Genomic DNA, 23,320 nt, shown 5'->3' on the forward strand with positions numbered 1-23,320 from the left:
GTTGAATCAGCAACAAGAATAAATTGATGCAGAGTTGGACAGGGGTTTCTGAAGTCAGGATTGGTCCCAACAGTCAGGGGAGAGGGGATGAGAAGAAGAAAGGCAGGTGAGTAGGAGGTCTCTAAGTGGGGGAATCATATGGCAATAGATGTGAGATAGAGTAAATACCACCGGATTGAGGGTAGATAATTGATGTTATGTATCAGTGAGAGCATCTGTAAGTTGAAGAGACAAGATTCTGAAGGAGAGGACTCAATGGGAGGACAGATTGGTAGAAGGGGTGGGCTCAAGCAATACAAATATTCCTGGACCAAAGTCTCCGGGGAATTTTCTTGGGTAAATTCTGGTAGATTGAGTTTCTTAAAATGAAAACATAATTCTTGCTTTAAATCCTCCAAGGGACCCATAACACTGAGGAAAAAATGCAAATTCCATAACATGGCACACATGATCTCTAGTTTGCCTTTGATTTTTGTCATTACAGGTGAGCAACTAAGAATTAACTAGAATGTGCCATCTTCTTTGAAGCTACTGTGCTTTGGCTTAATTCCTTTCTGAAATTTCCTGCTTGTTATACCCTCCTCTGCTTCACACTGACCATAACTCATTCTTTACCATTCAGCTTCCTTGACTGAGTCCTCCTCTTGTGCTTGCATAAAATTTTGGGCATACCGGTTGTTACAGTACTTACCCTTGGTGCTGGTTGACTGACCAATCAATCTTATTAACTGGAGTTCTTTGATGAATGAATATATGCATGACTAAGATGAGACTCTGAGAGGAGTGAATTATGGCTAAAATTTAGCACGGTTTGATGGTTGGCTTGTTTGAAGGGCCTCAGGCCTACTCATGATAACTTCCTGTTTGCAATGGAGTCATCCAAAAACTTTCAAAAGATCAACGTTATCTGGCATCTGATTCTCAATAGAGCCCTTTGTGGAACACTGGTGTCTTGTAAGGTCAGGATATATAGGAAAATCTCTGTTCTTGAGGGACTCTGGAATTCTGATTGTGCCTTGGCTGTCAAGGGAGGTTTCAGGTTCTATATTTTGGAGAGTGTATTTTGAAGAAATATAGAAGAAATTACATAGTCGCTGTCTTCAAGTCTGGTGGAGGAATGGCATTGGGGAGGACTTCTTGGGTGAGATTTTTATTCATGATTCTTGAAGTTCATAGTGTGGGCTACTTAGCAGATATCTGGAGATCAGATAAGTCAGACTTTTTAGATTTCACAATGTAAGGGAGTTGTGGTGTGACAAAACACTATTTATTAATTATTTGTGTGCATCTGTGTATATTAGCTTTATTTATATTTTACAAGAAAAGTATTAGCATTCAGCTACAGTAAGATTAAAGGAATAGCATCTGATATAGTTTAGATGTTTGTCCCCTGCAAACCTCACGTTGAAATGTAATTCCCAGTGTTGGAGGTGGGGCCTGGTGGGAGATATTTAGGTCATGAAGGTAGATCCCTCATGACTGAATTCATTCTGTCCTCACCACAATAAGTGAGTTCTCCTGATCCGATTGTTTAAAAGTGTGTGACACTTCTCCCCATTGCCTCTGCTTTTTGCTATATGAGATGCCTCCTCCTGCTTTGCCTTCTGCCTTGACTGTAAGCTTCTTGAGGCCCTTACCAGAAGTAGATGCTGAAACCATGCTTGTACAGCCTGCAGAACTGTGAACCAATTAAACATCTTTTCTTTATAAATTACTCAGCCTCAGCAATGCAATAATGACATAATATAGCATCTCCAGGTGTAGGACTGTCTGTCTTCTCCCGTAGTCAAAGAAACTATCTAGATCTGGGGCAGAAAATTGGTCTTGGGGTAATGGACATGGTCCAACTACCCCTTCCAAGTTGGTAACAGGTTGGGGCACATTGACCTGCTGAAGAGTCTTCCAATTCTAAAGCAGTGGGCTAACGGTGAACTTAGAGGCTGAAGTGAAGGGTCAGGAGTTGGAAAGCAGTTTGATGACCAATGAAGTTTATGGGGAAGTACCAAAAGCAATCACCTGAAACAGTGTGTAGGAGAAGGAAGTCTTTAATGGAGCAGACTTCATCTTGGTCAGGAGTACCCTCTGAAAGAGACAGTTCCTCTGGACAAATGAAGCCTCTTTGGGACTCACCAGGAAAAGAGTAATGTCTTTTTTTAGATGGGGTACCTGTTATCCATTTGACCTTCCCCTCTTTTGGTGATACTTTCTGATACCCAATTGAAGTGAACAACACTTTAAATAAAAGTGATCACATAGAATAATTGTAAAATTAATACTAAAAACTAAAGCATTGCTCCTCAAAGTGTGTTCCAAGGGATTCCTAAGAAATTTTATTGAAAAAGTTATCTGTGATTAAATTTATGTTTGGAAAAATATTCCGCATCTATTCTTGGTGAATCATTCTGCATATTAGCATAATGCTATAATCTGAATGGTTGTGTCCTTAAATTTTTATGTAGTGATATTTTTCATAGACTCCAACTGCAAACTATACTACAAGGCTACAGTAATCAAAACAGCATGGTACTGGTACAGAAACAGACATGTAGACCAATAGAACAGGATAGAGAACCTAGAAATAAAGCCACAAACCTGCAACCAGCTGATCTTCGACAAAGTTTACTAAAACAAGCAGTGGGGAAAACACTCCGTACTCAATAAATGCTGCTGGAAAAACTGGCTATGCATATGTGGAAGATTGAAACTGGACCCTTTGCTTTCACCATATACAAAAATTAACTGAAAATGGATTAACGACTTACATGTAAAACCCAAAACAAAACCCTGGAAGAAAATTGAGGCAATACTGTTCAGGACATAGGCATGGGCAAAGATTTCATGATGAAAACACCAAAAGCAATTGCAACAAAATAAAAATTTGATAAATGGAATCTAATTAAAGAGCTTCTGCACAGCAAAAGAAACTATCATCACAGTGAACCTACAGACCACCTACAGAATGGGAGAGAATTTTTGCAGTCTATTCATCTGACAAAGGTCTAATATCCAGAGTCTACAAGGAACTTAAACAAATTTACAAGAAAAAACAACCCCATTAAAAAGTAGGCAAAGGACGTGAACAGGTGTTTCTCAAAGGAAGACATTCATGCAGCCAACAAACATATGAATAAAAGCTCAACATCACTAATCATTAGAGAAATGCAAATAAAAATCACAATGAGGCTGGTGCAGTGGCTCACATCTTTAATCCCAGCACTTTGGGAGGCTGAGGTGGGTGGATCACCTGAGCTCAGGAGTTCAAGACCAGCCTGAGCCACATGGCAAAAACCCCATCTCTACAAACAATACAAAAATTAGGCATGATGGCTCATGCCTATAGTCCCAGATACTTGGAAGGCTGAAGCAGAAGGATCACTTGAGCCCAGGAGGCAGAGGTTGCAATGAGCTGAGAATTGCACCACTGTACTCCAGCCTGGACGACAGAGGGAGACCTCGTCTCAAAAAAACACAAAAACAAAAACAAAACGAAAACAAACACCACAATGAGATACCATCTCATGCCAGTCAGAATGGCAATTATTATAAAGTCAAGAAACAATAGATGCTGGCAAGATTGCAGAGAAAAAGGAATGCTTTTACACTGGGGTGGGAATGTAAATTAGTTCAACCATTATGGAAGACAGTGCACTGATTCCTCGAAGTTCTGGAAGCAGAAATACCATTGACCCAGCAATCCCATTACTGAATATATATCCAGAGGAATATAAATCATTCTTTTATAAAGATACATGCACATGTATGTTCACTGCAGCACTATTCACAATAGCAAAGATACAGAATCAGCCCAAATGCTCATCAATGATAGATTGAATAAAGAAAATATGGTACATGTACACCGTGGAATACTATGCAGCCATAAAAAGGAACAAGATCATGTCCTTTGCAGGGACATAGATGGAGGTGAAAGTCATTATCCTCAGCAAACTAATGCAGGAACAGAAAACCAAGCACCACGTGTTCTCACTTATAAGTGGGAGCTGAACAATGAGAACACATGGAGGGAAACAACACACACTGGGGCCTGTCAGATGGCATGGTTGGGGGAGAACATCAGGAAAAATAGCTAATGAATTCTGGGCATAATAGCTAGGTAATGGGCTGATCTGTGTAGCAAATGGCACCTATGTAACAAACCTGCACATCCTGTACATGTACCCTGGGACTTAAAATAAAAGTTGATGAAAAAAATAATAAAAAATAAAATGGACAAAGGACATTAACAGATGGGTATCTTCTCAAAAGAAGATATACATGTGGCCAACAAGCATATGAAAAAATGTCCAGTATCACAATTCATTAGAGAAATGCAAATCAACACCACAATGAGATACCATCTCACACCAGTCAGATTGGTGATTACTTAAAAGTCAACAGATAACAGAGGCTGATGAGGTTGCAAAGGAAAGGGAATGCTTATACACTGTTGTATAAATGTGAGTTAGTTCAGCCACTGTGGACAGCACTCTGGAGATCTCTCAAAGAACTTAGAACTACCATTCAACCCAGCAATGCTGTTACATATACCCAAAGGAATATAAATCGTTCTACCATTTATACACACACATGCATGCATGTGTCCATTGCAGCACTATTGACAACGGCAAAGACATGGAATCAACCTAAATGCCCATCAGTAGTGGACTGCATAAAGAAAATATAGTATATTATACACCATGGAATACTACACAACCATAAAAAAGAATAAAATCATGTCCTGTGCAGCAACATGGATGGAGCTGGAGGCCATTATCCTAAGCAAATTAATGTAGGAACAGAAAGCCAAATACCAGCTAAACCTTGAGTACACATGGATACAAAGAAGGGAACAATAGACACTGGGGCCTACTTGAGAGTAGAGGGTGAGAGGAAGGAGAAGATCAAAAAACTACCTATTGGGTACTATGCTTATTACCTGGATGATGAAATAATTTGCACACCAAACCATGTGACACGCAACCCATATAACAAGTCTGTATGTGTAACTTAAAAGTCAGAAAGAAAAAATTCATGTGTTGGAATCCTACCCCAAGATGATGGTATTCGGAGATGGGGCCTTTGCGGGGAGATTATGTCATAGGGCTCCACCCTCATAAATGGTAATAGTGTGTCAATGAAAAGAGTCAAACTCTGTAAAATTTTGAAGAGATTTATTCTGAGTCAAATGTGAGTGACCATGGCCCATGACACAGCCCTCAGGAGGTCCTGAGAACATGTGCTCAAGGTGGTTGGAGTGCAGCTTGGTTTTATACATTTTAGGGAGGCATGAGACGTCAATCAAATACATTTAAGAAAAACACTGGGTTGGCCCAGAAAGGCAGGACAACCCAAAGTGGTGGGGGCGGTGGGAAGCTTCCAGGCTGTAGGTAAATTTAAACATTTTCTGGTTGATAATTGGTTGAGTTTGTCTATAGACCTGGGATTGTTAGAAAGGAAATGTCCAGGTTAACATAAAAGATTGTAGAGACCAGGGCCTGGTGTGGTAGCTCACGCCTGTAATCCCAGCACTTTGGGAGGCCAAGGCAGGTGGATCACCTGAGGTCAGGAGTTTGAGACCAGCCTGGCCAACATGGCGAAACTCGTCTCTACTAAAACTACAAAAATTAGCTGGGCATGGTGGCACGCCCTGTAATCCTAGCTACTTGGGAGGCTAAGGCAGGAGAATTGCCTGAATCCAGGAGGCAGAGGTTACGGTGAGCTGAGATCGTGCCACTGCACTCCAGCCTGGGTGACAGAGCAAGACTCGTCTCCAAAAAAAAAAAAAAAAAAAAAATTGTGGAGACCAGGGTTCCTTTGAAGTCTTATAGTGACTGCCCTTAGAGACAATAGATGACAAATGTTTACTATTCAGATCTTTAGAAAGTGCCAGACTCTTAGATAATCTCTTTAGGATTAGGAAGACTTAGAAGAAAAAGATCTAGCTGTGTTAATAGAGATTCTTTACAGATGCAAATTTTCCCCCACAAAGGACAGCTTTGCAGGGCCATGTCAAGTTATGCAAATAAACATGTTTTGGGGTAAAATATTTTGATTTTTTTCTTCTCTAGTAATATTATGCCAGAGTTGGGTTGGAAAATGAGTTACAGCATATAGAGTTTAATAAAACCTATCTGATGAGAATTTATGGTTTGTAGGGCATGACTCCCCAAAATCCTTAGATAGGAATTTGGGCAAGATAAAAAAAAAAAATCAGAGCTTAGTCCTCAAATGCGTTTATTAAAGATTTCCCAGAGAGAGCCCTTGCCATGTGACGTTACAGTGAGAAGAAGACCATCTGTGAACCAGGAAGCAGGCCCTCACCAGACACCAGACCTGCCGGCACCTTGATGTTGGACTTCTCAGTCTCTGGAACTGTGAGAAATTTCGGTTGTTTATAAACTATCCAATCTATGCTATTTGTGTTACAGCCGCCCAGATGGACTAAGGTGCGTAATAAAAGCTCTTAGAAGCATTACAGGAAAAAAACCCCAAGATTATTATTTCCAATCTTAGTTTACTGTGAAACCATTTTTGGGATGCGATGGGGAGCTTACTGTAGAACACACTTTGACCACACTAAAATACGGGTTAAAAATGTTAGTAAAGTATTTGCTATGGCAAAGAAACTGCTAAAACAAAACAAACAAACAAACAAAAACAGGATGAAATTATTTTATCCGAACCAAAAGGAAATTGAGAAGCTTGAGCTAAGATTCCCCAAAATATTTAAATGAAAAACCATCTGTAAAACATGTTGCATAGAGCCTTTCGCATAGTTGATGCTGAATCTCTTGTTGCTGCTGTTGCTGTTGCTGTTGCTTTGTTGTTGAATGGGGAAGGAGACAAAAAAGAGCTATTCTTGCCAGCTGTGTGAAAGACAGGTTGCTGTCAGTGGGGTAGACATCAACTAATTTATTCCTTAACTAAGGAACCACTATAATTTTGGAGCAGTCATGGTTTCTTCTTGCTTTCAGGTTTTCATATCTTGGTAATTGTCAGTACAAATTCAAACTTTCCCCTATAGTTTTCACCATTCTCTGTTCCTATCTCTATCTGTATACATACACACATACATGTGTGTGTGTATATATATACACATATGTATATATATGTACATATATATGTATACATATATATGTGCGTGTGTGTGTGTATTTAAGTGTGCAAATAATTTTGTAATTTGCAGAGAAAAATATTTGGGATCGCTAAAGGCTCATTCAGATGGGCTTTAAAAGGATTATAAAAGTTCTAAAATCCACGTAGCAAATTTTTGAATTAGGTAGTGTGGCAAACTCAAATGCCTAGGAGTTATCTAGAATAAATGAGTAAAACAGACAGGGGGAACTATACTAAACCAAAAAATACATACTCATTAAAGATAGCAGCTGCTCCAGGAGACTGGTTTTGTGGGAGGAATGTGGGTCCATTGTTTTTGAATCACTTGACTTTTAAAGAGGTGGGGAATCTAGGTTCTTACCTAAAATCTTTCCAAGTTTAAATGTTTGTGCTTGTAAAAAACAACACTCTGCAAGACAGATAAAACATGTTCAAAGACCAGTTTGTGACTTCTAAATTAGGCAAGTATCAAACTGCACATCGTGTAACCTAGGCAAATCTTCATACCAACTCAGCTCTAAGTTCTTTTTATCATAGAATCCTTTACAAAGCAACTAGTGTAGTGATGCTTCTAGCCAGTCTTATAACTAAGGTGGTTTTTGTGAATCTCGTAACTATCCACTTAAAATTAACTTGAGATCACAGTGCTATTATTTGATGATCTAAAAAAAAAAAATCACATTACATTTCCTAATGGTATTACCAGTAGGCAAGAAAACTTTCAATGCAAGGATATAGGACTTGAGTTAGAAAATATTTAGTGAAACACTGATAACAGAAAAACTAGCCAAAAGTGAAATATGTTTCCTAATTGTTTGCTAGATTATTTGGCTTATTATATTGTTATGTGATTTGATCACTTACAGTTGAAGAGAATTTTCCTCAGAGTATGGCAGGCAGTAATTTGAATTTTGAAGAAATACTACTACAGTTTTTTGTGTGTTTTTATTTTTTAACGGTGAAATGAAGAGCATACAATATATTGTTAAATGATTCGGCATTTATAAATCTTTAATTGGGCATTATTAACAAAACTTTTTGAATGATCTTTGATTTGGAAGTAGCCATAATAACTCACACCTTTTTTGATTATTTTAAAATTTTTTGAATTATTAAATTTTTTTAAAGAGATTGGATCTTGCTGTATTGCCCAGCCTGGTCTTAAACTACTGGCCTAAAGTGGTTGTCCCACTGCAGCCTCCCCATCCCCAGTAGCTGGAATTAAAGGTACAATCCACTGTGCCTAGCTTGATTATTAAATATTTTGAGAAGAAAATAAAAGTCTTTCTAACAAATTTTCTTTTCTTCCCTTCATTAGTGCAAACAACTTCATTCTTTTTTTTCCTTCCTTTTCTTCTTGCCTGCTTTCAACAGTACTTGTGATGCAAGCATATTCTCTAATTGGAAGGTTCTTCATACTTTCCAGGACACACAAAGAAGCAGCTGGGTACTTGCCTCTCTTGGTTGCCTCCTTTACCATATTTATCACAATATAACTGTCTTATCTTTTATACTCTTCATACCTAACCATGAGCCTCTTGAGAACAGGTGCCATTCCTTTTTTCCCAAACGCTTAATTATGCCAGGTATTGTATCATGTACATAGTGGGCTTGTAATTCGTATTTTTGAGTGAATGATTTTTAGTTTTCCTTTTTATCTCTAGTGCAATTAATTTTATCAGAGAATGAAAATAGTAATCTAGAGGTGTTGCATATTCTCTTTTCCTCTTATTGAACCAGTTACTGTTGCTTCAAATCCAAAAATGGAAGAATAGAAAATCTCAAATATTAATGATCCTTTTTAAAAATTTTTTATTTATTTATTTATTTTTGAGGTGGAGTCTCACTCTGTCACCCAGGCTGGAGTGCAGTGACGTGGTCTCAGCTCACTGCAACCTCTGCCTCCCAGGTTCAAGTGATTCTCCTACCTCAACCTCCCAAGTAGCTGGGACTACAGGCGCCAGCCACCACACCGGCTAATTTTTGCGTTTTTAGTAGAGACGGAGTTTCACTATGTTGGCCAGCCTGGTCTTGAACTCCTGACCTTGTGATCGACACGCCTTGGCCTCCCAAAGTGCTGGGATTACAGGTGTGAGCCACCACACCCGACCAATGATTCTTTTCTTATAGTTCTCTGCCTTATTACCAGAAGCTCACATATAATTTTCTTGAATGTTTTCAAAGAAAAACAGATGTATAGACCAGGGTTTAAAACAACAAATGTAATCTAGTGATATTTTGGGGTGCATTAATAAATGAGTTTTGTATTGTTTCAAGTGCTCTCACTCTTTTCATAGTTTCAAATGTGAATTTATTATTGATTTGCTGATCTATTACCTATTATTTAAAAAAAATAAATCTTGTTTTCACTGTGCACATTATGGAATACTTGGAAAATAGAAATAGATGAAGAAGACTACCCTTAATATCACTTCATAAAATAACTTATAGTAGGTTTGAGGAGTCAGTCTCTTCTTTTAAAATGGATTCATTATATTGCCCAGTGAATGTCAGAAATTATCTTTTTAGAAGTGTATTTCAGTGAGAAAAATATTTAAAAGCTGAGTTTCACAATTAAAATATGTTACATTTTCTGTAACAATTTTAATCAAATTTTTAATCTTTTATAGACATTTTATTATTCAGGGTAAAAATAATAAACAGATTTAGCTGAGGGACAAACATATATCTAAAGATCACTGAAGGCATCCTGGACATTATGTAAGACTACTAAAATTGGGTTTCTAGAAATTGTTATGCATTTCATAACCACCAACAGTAAAGAAAGGAGGCAAGGCCAACTTTTTAAATGGAGTAGCTATGTGTTCCTGTATTTGGAGAACAACTTTTTTCCTTCACTTAAGGTGCTAGTTCCTGGTAGAAATCACCTTTCACTAATAGCATTCCTCAGAATACAAATCATATTTCCTGTTAACCTACTGAATACTATCTAGCTTATATTATAAAAACTTTCATAGAGAAATGCTTGAGTTATTTTTATAATATATATAGTTTTAAGAACATTTAATTATACAGTTTAATATCCTGATTTAAAAAAATTAGCACCATAATGTAAGCATTTTTCTGTTATTTTATACCTACTGTAAACATTATCTTTAATGAAAAATATTACATTGAGTAAATAATTTTCTTACTGAACCATTTGTATTACTCTGAGATTCTTTTGCTACTGCAGATTATTGCAGTGATTAGCTTTCTTCAAAACCAAAGCAAACAAAAATGTTTTCTATATTTAGATCTATTTCTTTAGGCTAGATTCCCAGCAGTAGAATTCCTGGGTTAAAGAATTTGAGCATTTTTATGCTTCAAATAGTCTATAAAAATGAATATTCCCACAAATGGTGTTAGAAAGTACCTTTCCATTGTAATTTGACAATATTGGTTATACTCACTTTTGATATATCTTTGTTGATTTGTTAGATTAAAATATTGTTTTAATTTCCATTTCTCTGACTTTTAGTGATTTTTTTTGTTTTTTACTTAGAATAATTATTTTCCCTTAATTCCATATTTATTTTTATTTGCTTATTTAACTGTATACTTCCCATTCTTAAGGATCGGTAGAAGCATCCAGTCTTCAAACCAACCTCCTGTAAGTTAATTTTAAGGTTGTTATATGATAGATCCTGGGCCATACACTATTAGTTACGACTCTTGGTTGTAAGTGACTAAAATTTAGCTTGAACTAGCTTAGGCAAAAAGTGTTTAATGGATGATAGGTTTCAAGGAAAAATTGAACTCTGGGAAGGGCCTATGTAGCTAGACCTTAGGAATAACCTTAACAAAGGACATTACTACCCTTAAGATTTTCCTTTTGTATTTCATCTCTGCTTCTCTAGTGGGTCGGCTTTATTCTCTTAAACTGCAAATCAAGTTTCTCATAGAAGGAGAAGTGGTTGTCTGCAGTTCCTAAGTTTTACTTCTTACATCTACTGCTACCTGAAAGGGATTGCCTATTGTTTTCTCTAGTCCCAAGGAAAGAATTCTACAGAAGAGCTCTGATTGACTCCGTGATGGGGAGATGTTTTATCCACTTAGCCAGTTGGGTTGGGTCATAGAACATGGAAACTTCTGTGGCAGTCTTATTATTGTTTGAAGCTAGAAGAGTGAGTGGAAAGAAACAGTTCCTTGAATAAAGGGTTAATTCCCCAAAGAAAGGTAATTATATTGGATGGCCAAACAGTGGTTACCCACTACATGACAAAGACTATCCAAGGATTTTATATGCTTTTCTATCCTTTAGAATTAATAAATAGAAGTACCTACTGGGCATTTACCAGTACCTACTGGGCATTGTTACCAGAGCTGGGAGAGAGCAAAAAGGGAAGTAAGAAACATTCTTGCACTAAAGAATAAATAATGTGATTTTATTAAGGATACTTTAAAATGATGGTAGCAGTATTTGACAATGTTTTATATAAACAACATGATTTTATTAAGAACACTTTAATAGGATGGAGATTTTAGTTTTTCTGAAAACTATCTTCTATCCCCTTATCCTCAAGAAAAATACACTAAACCCTTTTGCCTCCTTTTGTGAAATTATATATCAGCTCTGTAATACAGAATCATGTGTTTTTTTTGTTTGTTTGTTTTTGTTTTTTTTTTTTTACTTTTAAAAATATTTGTATTTTTATTTTTAGAGACAGAGTCTCACACTGTGTCACTCATATTTATTCCTAGGCTGGAGTGCAATGGCATGATATAGCTCACTGCAGCCTTGAACACCTGGGCTCAAGCAATACTGGTGTCTCAACCTCTGGAGGAACTGGACTACAGACACACCACACTACACCCAGCTATATTTGCTATACATATATATATATATATAAGACAAGATCTATCATATAGCATGCATATATATATATATGTGTATGCACTCCTCCTCCCTGTCCTCCCAAAGTGCTACAATTATAGGCATGAGCCACTGTGCCCAACCTGTGTGTGTGTGTGTGTTTTAAATTAAGTCAGGGTTAAGATTTTTAACTTCTGTTTCTGCACCAGTAAAACTTGAGTACCATGTTCAGTCAAAGAAAGATCTATTATTTTAATAGACTATCTAAATATTAAAGAAACAGGAAAATAAATGAAGAATCAAAGATCAAATAGAGCTCAAATTAGATTAAATAAATGAGGTTAATTTAAAAATCTGTGTTGAGTCAGTCTAATGCAGGTACTTGTTTCCTGCCTTTTTTGGGAGAGGTGGGGAGAGAGAGATAGAGGGGTGAGGGAATAAATATGAATGTGTGGTATCAAAGTCAAACCAATAGCTTTAGAAGATAATGTTGTTGGAATATTGAATCCCTTACCTGTTAGCAAAGGTAAATATTTATTATCCTTAACTCAGTAGGACAAGCACCCTTAAGAAGGAGTCAAGTTGTAAAGGAGTAAATTTGTTATCAGTGTACTGATGTACTAAAAGTACATTGATCTTATACAGGATAATGACTCTTCAGTATAAAATTAAGACTATCTTAACAGAAGGATGTATTTGAGTAACTAAATTAGAATTCATAAGACTTAAATGGGTGTCATGTTACTTTTCTAAACAGAAGCAGTATAATACCACTGAAGAGGAAATTAAGTAATTGTATTCTCAAATAATTTGGTTTTAAATATTGCTACTGTTCCATACTCTTGTGTGTTAATGACATTTCTGGTCTTGTGCATTCTCTTGTTGACATTTTTGAAGTTGCCATAGCTCCTGAGAATGGGTACAGTGATTTAGATTTTGCCTGAAGGATTTCACAAGGTGCTTATGAGTTCTCTGCAATATAAGTGTTCTTTCTGGTTGTATTAAATACTAAATGATTTATCTATCTGTCATAGTTGCATCCCCCTATTCCCTGCTTCCTTAAAAGGCAGTTTAATTTTCTGAATGGATTCAGGTAGTGGTTAATTTCAAAGGAGCAGGTATAGAAGCCACTTCTCATAATTGGCAATTGTATGTCAATTTCTGAACTCTGTTTTCCAAGAACTCCTGAAGTACTACCTAGTTTTGATTGATTTCTTTGTCACAGTTCTAATTTTCCCCTTGATATTTGGATACCTTTGCCTGTCCCACCATAGTAGGATGTAATCCTGAGAATCCCCCACTTCACTTTTTCAGACCCAGAACTTCCACCTGTCATCTTTGATTGCTGCAAAGTCAGTTTGAGGGAAAGACTACAAATAAATTAATCTTTAGAACCAGGAGCTTGACAAAAAAGAGTGCAGATTACAGGTGGCAACATCCTCAATGGTGTGGCCGGCTTTCTTGTGTTTTCTAAAGTGTTTCATTATAGAGTGGAGGGAAGTTAAAAGTGAGTTTTAAAAGTATTTCCCTTTAGAATATTTTCATTATGAGTAATATTAATCCAAATGGAAATAATTAAGAAGGGACTATATTTCTCTAATTTGTTTTACAACTCAGTGATTCTCACGTGATCCATTTTAATTATGTTAACTAAAAAAAACTGAGAAATACTTAAGGATAATAAATGTACTTGTTCTCGTGGTTGCATTGGCAAGAGGATTATAATACAAGTTATCTAACTCCCAGTACAGGACTCTCTCCACTGGAACATGCTGTTAGTACCCACTATTTTCAGGAACACCCTCTGACTAGACAACATTATGTCCTTACATCAACGTAGTGTGCACATTCTGTGCCGAATTATGACTGTTAGAGAAAACTGTGTGCTAGCACAGTACATACTGTATTGTAGTATTTCATGAATTATTTCATAAAGTTGATGTGTATGGTAAAAGTAAACATTTGTGCTTTTCCAGTAATGTCATTTTTAACCATATCATTTTGATATGAAAGGAGAAATATAGACTAGTATAGCCAAATCAGAGTGAACTAATATGACCACACATCTCAGGGAGTTTAGTTAGATGGCTTGAGAAGCTATTTGTATGTGACATTCATTTGGATAAATATATATTAAAGAAGTGACCTTGGAAAGTGTTTCAGTGTGCATGTTTTTTAAAAGTATAAAGAGAAAAACATTTTATAAAAACAGACTGAGAATTCTTTTCTGAGTGAATGTTAATAGCTGGAATGGGCTTCTATTAAGGAATGTTTAATACATATGTTTAATCTTATAATTTAGCAGTGTACTATATAAGCTTAAATATCAACTATTTCTGCATTTTTTCCATTTATAAACCTGAGATATTTTTACACACATGTAATGAGACTGTCTGGGCTTTTTAAAACAATCTTTTTAGATCTTTAAGTAACACATAGATACATCTTCATTTTAAATAATCTAAATACTATAGGAAGGAAAGCTAAAGTTCCCATGACCAGCCTTCTCAATCCTGATTCTCTCTGTAGAGATCACCCTGCTTTAACATGGATGAAGATCATTTCCATTCTTTTCCTAAGGTTTTAAATACATATGTGTACATATAGAACTATCAGGAAAATATATGGTTTCATGTCATATTTATTGATCTGTACGTTACAGCTTGCATTTTTTTCCCCATTGATAAATCTTGGCGTTCTTTCCATGCTAGGACATACAAATCTACTTTATTATATATTTATTTTTTGTATAGTATTCCATAGGACCATAGGTTATTTAACTGTTCCTGTAATACTGACCATTATTGGCATATACTGACCATAAAGACTGTTTCCTTTTTTGCTATTAATATTTCATAACTTCCAAAATTTAAAATGTACCTATTCTTTTATACCACAATTTGTACTAGAGATACATTTGACACATATAGATTACTCATTGTAGGTGCCCAAATCATTCCTTTAAAAAAATAAGTTTAGATTGATACAAAGTTCCAAAAATAGTACAAATAGTTTTCAGATACACAACTTTCCACAATGTTAGCACTTTGCTTAACTGGGGTACAATTATAAAAACTAAGGAATTAACATTGTTATACTGTTAACTAATCTACAGACTTTATTTTGGTTTTATCATTTTTTCAATAATATATATTTTTTCCAGTCCAGAATTCTATCTGAAATCCCACATTGCAGTTAAAGTTCATATCTTCTTCTTAGACTTCTTTGACCTGCGACAGTTCCTCAGTCTTTCTTTGTCTTTCATGGTCTTGAGGCTTTTGAAGAATACTGGTCATTTATTTTGTAGAATATCCCTCAGTTGGGGTTTGTCTGATGTTTACTAATTATTATAATGAGATTATTCATTTTTGGCAAGAATACTACAAAAATTATGTGCCCTTCTCAGTACATCATATCAGGATGTATATCATGATGTCAGTATCTTATTACTGGTGAAGTTAACCTTACTCCCTTGGCCAAACTGGTATTTGCTAGGTTCTTCCACTGTATAGTTATTATTTTTCGCTTTGTAATTAATAAATATCTTATGGTAGATATTTTGAGACTATCCAAATACTCTGTTTCTTCTCAACCTTTGACCTGTTTTTTTCAGTAACTGTCAATAGAATTTGCCTGCAGTGGCTATTACTGTACAGTTTTAATGGTGATTTTCTTATTCCCTCTTTCCTTCTACATTTATTACTTGGAAATTTTCTGTGAGAAAGAGCTGTCTTTTATTACTCATTTTTCATTCAGTTATTTATTTATATCAGTGTGGACTCATTTACTTTAGTTTTGTGGGTTATAATCCAATGCTATCATTATTTTATTGCTTGATTGTTCTTGTTTTGGACATTAGTAGCTTGCTTAGGTCAACTTGTGCCCTTTTAACCTGCCTCTGTCCTCTATTGAGTTCTTCTTCGCTTTCTGGCATCACAAAATGTTCTAGGCTTATCTTGAAGTTTTCCTGCCTTAGCACTGGAATCAACAGTTTTCCAAAATGCCCTGATTTCTTTAATTGGAGAATGATATTTAGAAACCAGCATCGGGGGATTGGGTATGTTCATTGTTACTTTGCTTCTGAGCATTCATTGTTTTTGTCATTTGTACCCTTCTCTTGGGTCATAACACTAAGAATATTCATTATTTGTTCCTTAATAAATGAATTTAAGGCTATACATTTTCCTCTTGATACTTGATATGGTTTGACTGTGTGTCCTCTCATCTTGAATTGTAGCTCCCATAATTCCCACATGTTGTGGGAGGGACCCAGTGGGAGATAATTGAATCATGAATCATGGGGACGGTTCCCCCATACTCTTCTTATGGTAGTGAATAAGTCTCATGAGAGCTGATGGTTTTATAAGGGGAAAACCCCTTTCACATGGTTCTTATTCTTTCTGCCAGCCACCATGTAAGACATCCCTTTTCTCTGCCTTCATCTTCCATTATGATTGTGAGGCCTCCACAGCCATGTGGATCTGTGAGTCAATTTTTAAACCTCTTTCTTTTATAAATTACCCAGTCTTGAGTATGTCTTTATCAGCAGTGTTAGATTAGAAAATGAACTAATTAGAAAAATGGACTAATAAAGTACTTTTATATGTAGTGCTTCCATTATCCTTTATTTCTAAATAGCTTATAATTTCCATTTTTATTTTCTCTTTGGCCCAAGGATTATTAGATGTATGTTTAAATTTTCATGTATACAGATTTTTTTACTGCTCTTTGTTGTTAATTTTTTATATAATTTTATTGTGAGCAATGAATGCAGGTATATGTTGGTTTCTTTTTTTTCTTTTTAAGAGTATCTTAAGATTTCAACTGTGGCTAATTACATGGTCAATTTTTTTGATTATATGATGTATTGAGGAAAAATGATTACTAGATATAAAATCTCAACTATTAAATATGTCCATACATCAAGTTTGTTAATCTGGTTATTTAAATCTTCAGACCGGGTGCGGTGGTTCATGCCTGTAATCCCAGTACTTTGGGAGGCTGAGGAGGGCTGATCATGAGATCAGGAGATGGAGACCATCCTGGCTAACATGGTGAAACTCCATCTCTACTAAAAATACAAAAAAATTAGCTGGGCATGGTGGCATGTACCTGTAGTCCCAGCTACTTGGGAGGCTGAGGCAGGAGAATTGTTTGAACCTGGGAAGTGGAGGCTGCAATGAGCCGAAGTCGCGCCACTGCACTCCAGCCTGGGCGAGGCGACAGAGTGAGAGTCTGTCTCAAACAAACAAACAAAAAAAACAGAAAAAAAACACTTCAATATCTTTACCTATTTTTATGTTATTGTGATCCTTTCCATTTATGTGAGAAAAGTATAAATACATCCCATTATGATTAGTAATTTGTTTTCATTGGATTTTTAACAGATTTTTCTTTATATATTTTGGAGCTATGTTGTTTTTGTTGGTGCATTGGACTTTTTATAAAGATGAAAATTTCTTTGTTCCACTTAATTCTTTTGCTAATTTTTAGCACTAACATATGTATGTTATTTTAAAAAGTATCTGTCTGGACTATACTTTATAAGTCTTTATTTTCTACATTCATTTGTCAAGTTTTTAAAGATGTGAATCCTAAAAACAATGTTTGGTTGACTCCTTTCTTTTAGCTTAATAAGAGAAGTCCTTGCCAAGGTATTAAGTGGGGATGAAAAAAGAGGATTCCTTAAAAATCTATTCTTTTCCCAATTAGGCAGAGGTTTTATTGTTATTACTATTTTAGATTCAGGGGGTACATGTGCAGGCTTGTTACATGGTTATATTGCGTGATGCTAAGCTTTGGGGTATGAATAATTCTGTCACCCAGGTAGTGAGCATAGTACCTAATAGTTTGTTAGCCCATACTGCTCTCCTTCCCTCCGTTCTCTAGCAGTCCCCAGTGGCTGTTGTCCCATGCATATTTAATCTTTAGCTCCCACTTATAGGTGAGAACATGTGGTATTTGATTTTCATTTCCTGTATTAATTTGCTTAGGATAATGGTTCCCATAACAATAGACACTGTGGGAGATAATTGAATCATGGAGGGATTACTAGGGGTTGGGTTGAAAAACTAACTGTTGGGTACTGTGGTTAGCACCTGAATAATGGGATCATTCGTACCCAAAACCTCAGCATCACCCATGTTCTATGCTGTCTGTTTACCCTGTTGATAATTTCTTTTGCTGTGCAGAAGCTCTTTAGTTTAATTAGGTCCCATTTGTCAATTTTTGTTTTGTTTCAGTTGCTTTGAAGAGTTGGCTGTAAATTCTTTGGCAAAGCTGATGTTGAGAAGGCTCTTTCCTAGTTTTTTTTTCTTGGATTTTTTTTCTAGGATTTTGACAAACCTGCACCTATATGCCCTGAATCTAAAATAAAAATTGGGAGAAAAAATGATAATGGACTCCAGCTGCATCCATGTTGCTGCAAAGGACATGACTTCATTCTTTCTTATGGCTACATAGTATTCCATAGCGTATGTGTACTACATTTCTTTATCCAGTCCATCGTTCATGAGCACCTAGGTTGATTCCGTGTCTTTGCTATTGTGAATTAGTTCTGTGATGAACATGTCTTTTTGGTAAAACAATTTATTTTCCTTTGGGTATATAACCACTAATGTGGCTGCTGGGTTGAATACTAGTTCTGTTCTAAGTTCTTTGAGAAATCTCCAAACTGCTTTCCACAGTGGCTGAACTAATTTACATTCCCACCAACAGTGTACAAGCATTCCCTTTTCTCTGCAGCCCAGCCCAGCATCTGTTATTTTTTGACTTTTTAATAATAGCCATTCTCACTGGTGTGAGGTGGTATCTTATTGTGGTTTTGATTTCCATTCCTCTAATGATTAGAGATGTTAAGCATTTTTTCATATGTTTGTTGGCTGCTTGTGTGTATGCTTTTGAGAAATATTTGTTTATGTCCTTTGTCCACTTTCTGATGGGGTTATTTGTATTTTTCTTGTTGAATTGTTTAAATCCCCTATAGATTCTGGATATTAGATTTGTTGGATGCACAGTTTGTGAATGTTTTTTCCCATTCTCTATGCTGTCTGTTTACTCTGTAGTTTCTTTTGCTGTGCAGAAGCTCTTTAGTTTAATTAGGTCCCATTTGTCAATTTTTGTTTTTGTTTCAGTTGCTTTGAAGAGTTAGCTGTAAATTCTTTGGCAAAGCTGATGTTGAGAAGGCTATTTCCTAGGTTTTTTTTTCCTAGAATTTTTATAGCTTGAGGTCTTACATTTAAATCTTTAATCCATCTTGAGTTAATTTTTGTATATGGTGAGAGGTAGGGGTCCAGTTTCTTTCTTCTGCATATGGCTAGCCAGTTATCTCAGCACTATTTATTAGTAGGGAGTTCTTTCCCCATTGCTTGTTTTTGTCGACTTTGTCAAAGATCAGATGATTGTAGGTGTGAGGCTTTATTTCTGGGTTGTCTATTCTGTTCCATTGGTCTATGTGTCTGTTTTCATACTAATACTATGCTGTTTTAGTTACTGTAGCCTTATGGTATAGTTTGAAGTCAGATAATGTGATGCCTTTGGCTTTGTTCTTTTTGCTAGAATTGCTTGTGCTATTGGGGCTCTTTTTTTATTTCATGTGAATTTTAGGATATTTTTTCTTTTTTATTTTTTGATGCATTGATATATTTTGTTAAATTGCTTTCCTGAAATGTACCAATTTATACTGAGTATTTTCTCATGAGCCTAGAGTATAATCATTTTAATTTCTTTCAAAAATTTTTTTATTTCACTAGCTTTTGAGATACAAGTGGCTTTGGGCTACATAAATAAATTATATAATAATGAAGTCTGAGATTTTAGTGTACCTATCACCTGAGTAGTGTACATTGTACCCAATATGTAGTGTTTTATCCTGTGCCCCTCTCCCAACCTCCTCCTTCTGAGTCTCCAGTGGTTTTCTGGCCACTGGGGTAATATTCCAGGAAGGAGTGTAACTGCCTCTGCTTAAGGAATGGGGAGTAGCAGGTGACAGTATGTCTCACCCAGCTCCCATGCACCGGGCAAGGCAGGTTTCTCACCTGCAGTGTTCACTTACAGTAGCTAGTTAAATTCCAGGCAACCTATGCTGAGAACTCAAAACTGTCCCAGGCCCTCCCTGTCTGCTGTCAAAGTCCAGGCACCCAGCTCCTGTGCCTGTGGCTACTGCACACTTCCCACTCACGCCTGGGTTCTGGCCAAGGGAGTTCATCCCCACTCGAGGATTGTATTGTGAATTTCAGTTGGTAGCTTCCTTCAACCTGCCACCACTGTTTGAGTTAGTTGGCAGACTTTCACAAGGTCCCCTTTAATATAGAATCAGCCATGGCTTCCCTGGGTCCATACTTTAGACTGGGAATGTGCACAAGGCTCTTCATTGTGCTGCTCTTACTTTTATATGTCCCACCATTCACTGTATCAGTTCCAGTGCTGTGTAGGGTTAAGGCTACACAGGTTCCCTGGTATGAGTGGATATCCTGGAGGCAGTCTCCCCTACCTCACACTCTGAGAACTTATAGTTTTTCACCTGGCTCATAGTGTAGGCTGCAGCCTCCTGCCTCTTTCAAAGGGCCTGTGATTTCCTTCCATTTTCCTGTTAAGGTCCTGCATTGCTTCTTGGAAAAATGTTCACAGTGTGAATCTCTACTCACTGTTTTGACTTTGCAAGTGGAAGAGGAATTCTAACACTGCTTCCAGTTTGCCATCTTGAAAAATAAAATAAAATAGTTTTTTTTCTATTTCTGTGAAAAATGACATTGGTAGTTTGATAGGGATAGCACTGAATCTATAAGTTTCTTTTTGCAGTATGACTATTTTAACAATATTGATTTTTTCTATCCATGAGCATGGAATATTTTTTCATTTGTTTGTGTCTTATCTGATTTCTTTCAGCAGTGTATTGTAGTTCTTCTTGTAGAGGTCTTTCACCTCCTTGATTAGATGTATTCCTAGGTATTTCCTTTTTCTGTGGCTATTGTAAATGGGATTGTGTTCTTAATTTGTCTCTCCACTAGAATATTATTACTGTATAGAAATGCTACTGATTTTTAATTTTTTAAAGGTGCATTTAGGCTTCTAGATCTTCTTTCACACCTGACCTGCTCAAAACATATAATTAACTTTACCTGAAAGAGTTCTGGATGTTGTATCTCTGATCTCAGTGGTACTAGCTATAGCTAGAGAGTGGTAAAAGGGAGGTGGTGAAATGAAAATAAAGAAATTAAGTGAAAGTTGACTTTTGGAATAATGGCATCATATCCCCTGAAATGGTACAAGTGCCTTCCCTTAATTCCCAGAACTTTGTCAGAGATTGGGAGAATGACTGGCAGAGAGGAAATATCCAGAGATTTTATCAAAATAAATATTTGCTCACCTGGTCATTCCAGAATAAATCTTGTCATTTAACAATTTCTGCGCACACACACAGAAGATTATAGGCAGCATTTCAGTCCTTTGTTTTAAATTTTTTAGGAGAAAATGATAAAATAAATACTCATTTACACAGATTTTAAAATTATCAAGATTTTATTAGGTTTATTTGATCATTTCTTTTCTTTACTGAAGTATTTTAAGGCAAATTCTAGTCTCCTAGTCTATGTGCTATTTTATCTTTATTTACTTCACTGTGATGTGACTTCTTAAAAACATAATCACAATATTATCATTCCAAAATTAGCAACAGTTCCTTGGTATTCTTTAATTCCCAGTACATAATTAAATTTTCTCAATTCTTTAAAAATTGTTTACTGTCATTTTTTAAAATAGTTTAAGTTCTGGGATACATGTGCAGAATGTGCAGATTTGTTATATAAGTATAACGTGCCATGGTGGTTTGCTGCATCCATCAACCTGTCATCTACATTAGGTATTTCTCCTAATGCCATCCCTCCCCTAGCCCACCCCCCAACCTCCGCAACAGGCCCTGGTGTGTGATGTTCCCCTCCCTGTGTCCATGTATTCTCATTGTTCAACTCCCACTTATGAGTGAGAACATGAGGTGTTTGGTTTTCTGTTCCTGTGTTAGTTTGCTAAGAATGATGGTTTCCAACTTCATCCATGTCCCTGCAAAGGAAATGAACTCATCCTTTTTTATGGCTACATAGTATTCCATGGTGTATATGTGTCACATTTTCTTTATCCAGCCTATCATTGATGGGCATTTTGGTTGGTTCCAAGTCTTTGCTATTGTGAACAGTGCTGCAAAGCCGCTGTCAGTTTGTTTTAATTGAGTTTTATACAAGGTCCATATGTCATATTTAGTTATTAAATTTCTTGCTTCTCTTTTATCTATAAAGGCCTCTCTTCCTTTTTTCCGTTTGTCATAATTAGCTTGTTGTAGAAACCAGTCCAGTTGTGCTGCTAGTACCTCATTTTTTTAAATTACACTTTTATTTTAGGTTTGGGATACATGTACAGGTTTGTTATATAGGTAAACTTGTGTCATGGAGGTTTGTTGTACAGATTACTTCCTCACCCAAGTACTAGGCCTAGTATCCAATAGATATTTTTTCTTACCTTCTTCTCCCTCCCACCCTCCACTCTCAAGTAGGTCCCAGTGTCTATTGTTCCTCTCTTTGTGTCCATCCATCCTCATCATTTAGCTCCCACTTACAAGTGAGAACATGTGGTATTTTCTTTTCTATTGCTGTGTTAGCTTACTAAGGATAATGGCTTCCAATGCCATCCATGTTCCTGCAAAGGACGTGATCTCATTCTTTTTTTATGGCTGTATCGAATCTGTCATTAATGGACATTTAGGTTGATTTTGTGTCTTTGATATTGTGAATAGTGCTGCAATGAACATATGTATGCAAATGTCTTTATGGTAGAATAATTTATATTCCTTTGGGTTTATACCCAGTAATGGGATTGCTGGGTCGAATGGTAGTTCTGTTTTTAGGTCTTTGAGGAATTGCTACACTGCTTTACACAATGGTTGAACTAATTTACACTCCCACTAAGAGTGTATAAGCATTTCCTTCTCTCCATAACCTTACCAGCATCTGTTATTTTTTTGACTTTTTAATTATAGCCATTCTGACTGGTGTGAGATGATATCTCATTGGTTTTTTTATTTGCATTTCTTGTAATGATCAGTGATACTGAGTTTATTTTCATATGCTCGTTGGTCACATGTATGTCTTCCTTTGAGAAGTGTCTGTTCATGTCTTTTGCCCGCTTTTTAACGTTTTTTTATCCTTGTAAATTTAAGTTCCTTATACATGCTGCATATCAGACCTTTGTCAGATGCATAGTTTGTAAATTTTGTCTTCCATTCTGTAGGTTGTCTGTTTACTCTGTCGATAGTTTCTTTTGATGTGTGAAGCTTTTAAGTTTACTTAGATCCAATTTGGCAATTTTTGCTCTTGTTGCAATTGCTTTTGATATCTTTGTCAA

The 23,320-nt window shown here is 36.2% G+C and overlaps 1 protein-coding gene and 1 long non-coding RNA gene across 25 annotated transcripts in view; one reads left to right on the top strand and one right to left on the bottom strand.

Annotated features, from left to right (window-relative positions):
* The window catches only part of LOC105488569 (leucine, glutamate and lysine rich 1), a 232,139-nt gene that overhangs the window by 63,815 nt on the left and 145,004 nt on the right, over positions 1-23,320 (top strand). The window contains exon 3 of one of the 24 annotated variants that reach the window (XM_071091147.1): positions 18,262-18,402. The exons of the other annotated variants lie outside the window; for them this stretch is intronic. The gene's annotated coding sequence lies outside the window, so the exon portion shown is untranslated. The remainder of the gene's footprint in view (positions 1-18,261; positions 18,403-23,320) is intronic. 24 annotated transcript variants of the gene reach the window in all.
* The window catches only part of LOC139361903 (uncharacterized), a 28,317-nt gene that overhangs the window by 3,309 nt on the left and 1,688 nt on the right, over positions 1-23,320 (bottom strand). The gene's annotated exons all lie outside the window — the stretch shown is intronic.

The sequence above is a fragment of the Macaca nemestrina genome, chromosome 2 (genome assembly GCF_043159975.1).
Source record: "Macaca nemestrina isolate mMacNem1 chromosome 2, mMacNem.hap1, whole genome shotgun sequence".
NCBI lineage: Eukaryota > Metazoa > Chordata > Mammalia > Primates > Cercopithecidae > Macaca > Macaca nemestrina.